This window comes from Otolemur garnettii, unplaced genomic scaffold, assembly GCF_000181295.1.
Source record: "Otolemur garnettii isolate 467f Iridium unplaced genomic scaffold, OtoGar3 scaffold00024, whole genome shotgun sequence".
NCBI classification, from domain to species: Eukaryota; Metazoa; Chordata; class Mammalia; order Primates; family Galagidae; genus Otolemur; species Otolemur garnettii.
This window is the reverse complement of record NW_003852419.1, coordinates 1,459,715-1,462,495: the sequence shown is the minus strand read 5'-3', so window position 1 is coordinate 1,462,495 and position 2,781 is coordinate 1,459,715. Positions and strand designations below refer to the sequence as shown.

The window sequence follows — 2,781 nt, the reverse complement described above, 5'->3', positions numbered from 1 at the left end:
GGGAGAGCCTCAAAGAGGGAGAAGGTGACCAATGCAGCTGACCTTTCTAGCAAAGGGCTCCCCAGGAACAATTTCCACATGGGAAACACCAAAGATCATTTTCCTCCAAGTTTGGGAACACTTGCATCCCCTAGAAGAATGGTTCTCAAACTTTACTAACTAAAGAAAAAACTTTAAATGTGTACATATTCACTCAGGTTATAAGTCAAGTTGAAATATAGATGTTTGGGTTCTGCTCAGCTTATGATTTATTATTGTTTGGGCCTGTCTGGGTCAAATCATTGAAAGATATAGGGTTGGTTTAGTCTGGGCACATTAAAAAGGGATGCACACTGGGCGTGGTGATGTGTGCCTGTAATCTCAGCTACTCAGAAGGCTAAGGCAGGAAGATCGCTCAACCTCAAGAGTTCAAGACCAGCCTGGGGAACATGGAAAGACCCTGTCTCTCAAAAAATTTTAAATTCTTTTGGCTCAGTGCCCATAGTTCAGTGGTTAGGGCACCAGCCATGTGCACCAGGGCTGGTGGGTTCAAACCTGGCCAGAGCCTGCTAAAACAACAATGACAACAACAACAACAAAATAGTCAGGTATTATAGGCAAGAGCCTATAATCCCAGCTACTTGGGAGTCTGAAGCAAGAGAATCGCTTAAGCCCAAGAGTTTGAGGTTGCTGTGAGCTGTGACACCACAGCATTCTACCAAAGGGTGACATAGTGAGATTCTGTCTCCAAAAAAATAACTAAATAAAATTTTTAAAAATTTTTAAATTCTTTTTTAAAATGGCTGAACTAATAGACTAGGGAAAAAATAAAAATAAATGTAAGGGAAGTGGCAGAGAGAGTGTTGCAGCAAACTTCAGGAGAGAATGGGGGGGGTGGGAAAGAATGTTGGGGGGAGGGAGAGAGGAAAGGAGGCAGGAGGGAAGAGGGGTGTGTGGAGGGAGCTCCCCTGTGCGTCTCCTGCTGGAGTTGTCCGTCCTGGGCACTATCTCATCTCCATCCCAAGATGACCTTACAAGTTGTAAATGTGTAACTCAGAGAAGTTACAGCACCCCCCTAACAAGCAGACACACAGTCCCTAGGGAATCAGACTGAACTGTTTCCTTTCCTTCCCTCCCTCCAACTCTGAATATTTTCAAGTGAAATAAGCCTGGGAAATGGAATGGCTCAGAGCTGTGAATACATTTTTTTGTTTTCTGGGTTCATTGGGCTGTGACAGGAAACTGAGTGTGGCCGGCCGTCTGAGCCTTCCTTTCAGTGGTGCTGTTAGGCACGCCTTTATGCCAAGTGCAAAGGGCGGTAATTGCATCAAGGCCAAGGTGGCCTCCTTAGCCCCTCACCTGCCTCCTGCCTCCTGCCTCCTGCCCCTCCAGCCAGGGACTCTGGGAAGGGTGGGGAAGGTGGAAGGGTCCTGCCTGGGCTGGGAAACCAAGGGTGAATAAAACCAAAAGTTGGTTTCTCCTCTTTTCAGGAGAAGGGCTGTTCTCAGCATTGAGAAACCCATAAATCACATAGCCAGCTGTGAGGATTCTAGAATGGCTCTCATTTTACAGGTGAGGGAAAGAGACAGACTCTGAAAGCTTAGGAACATTCTCCCTTCCCCTGCAGGCAACGGAAGTCCCTCCTCCCATTTTGTCACACCTCCCCCCCACCACCACCTCCCAAGGTGCCCCACAGATCATCGCCCTTGTGAGGATGAGGGATTATATTTGCAGGTGGCTTTTCAGACTCTCCCTCCCCAAAACCCTGTGAGGCAGGCAAGGCAAGACATGGTCCCTTCTCATAATGGGCTGGTCACTGGACAGTTGCCCAGAACATCTCTGATCACTAGCCTCTGCCACCATCCTTGCTACAGGTGGGATTTGGCTGTCCTCAGTGTTCTCCTGTCTCCTCACTGAGGCCCAGCACAGTTGATGTAGAATTTCCTTCCCTCTTGACAATCTGTGTGCACAAAACAGGCTTGCTTTACACCGCTTTGGAGGGCATCTCCTTCAGCCCCTTCCTCTGCCATCAGGAAGCCGCCTCATCTGCAGCAGGATAAATATTTGGCCTTTAACTACCTCATTAGAAACACGTTGCTGGTTCCTGCCCTGGCCTGATGGGAAGCGCACTCCTCGAAGGGTTAATTAACAGCCTTCACACAGGCCACATTTAGCAACTGAACACAAAGCCACACACATAAATAACGTCTAGGGCGGAAGAAGAGGGTGCAGATGGTTTGTGACTTTGCCGTCCAGAGTTTTCTAAACCGATGTGAACCATGTCCTGTCGGGCCCAGGACCATGAGTCAGGGTCAGGCTTCGAGGTGGCCAGGCCAAAGCCGCTAGTGGCCAACTTTGTGCTCTGTTGAAAGAGAGCCTTAAAGGAAAACAGAAAGCTGAGCCAAGATGTGGAGGAGGGAGGGGTCCAGGGCGGGGATGGGCCTGCTGAGTGAGAGAGAAGAGGCAGCTAGAGACACAGACCCAGAGACCTGAGCAGAGGCTCTGAGTCCTCCCTCCCTGCAAGTGGTGCTGAGTGCCCCCCTGGAGGCTCCACTCAGGAATTTAGACCCTGGGCACAGGGTCCTGCTTCTGTCCTGCAGTGACCATGATGCCAGACATCTCAGGCCTGAGAAAAGGGGGCACGAAGGATGGCCTGAGAGAGCCTGAAGGTGGCACAGTGGCATTCACTATATTCTGCCTCGTCTGTGGGAAAGGTCTGCCCCTCTGTGCAGCCTCAACCCCCCAGGGGGCTCATATGCCCACCTCCCTACAGCTCTGGGAACATATCTGAAATCTTACAAT

At 49.9% G+C, this 2,781-nt stretch overlaps 1 long non-coding RNA gene across 1 annotated transcript in view; it reads right to left on the bottom strand.

The window, feature by feature from the left end:
- Positions 1-1,688: 1,688 nt before the first annotated feature.
- LOC111724579 overlaps positions 1,689-2,781 on the bottom strand; it is a 1,714-nt gene continuing 621 nt past the window's right edge. The window contains exon 2 of the long non-coding RNA XR_002772853.1: positions 1,689-2,025. This is a non-coding gene — a long non-coding RNA (uncharacterized LOC111724579). The remainder of the gene's footprint in view (positions 2,026-2,781) is intronic.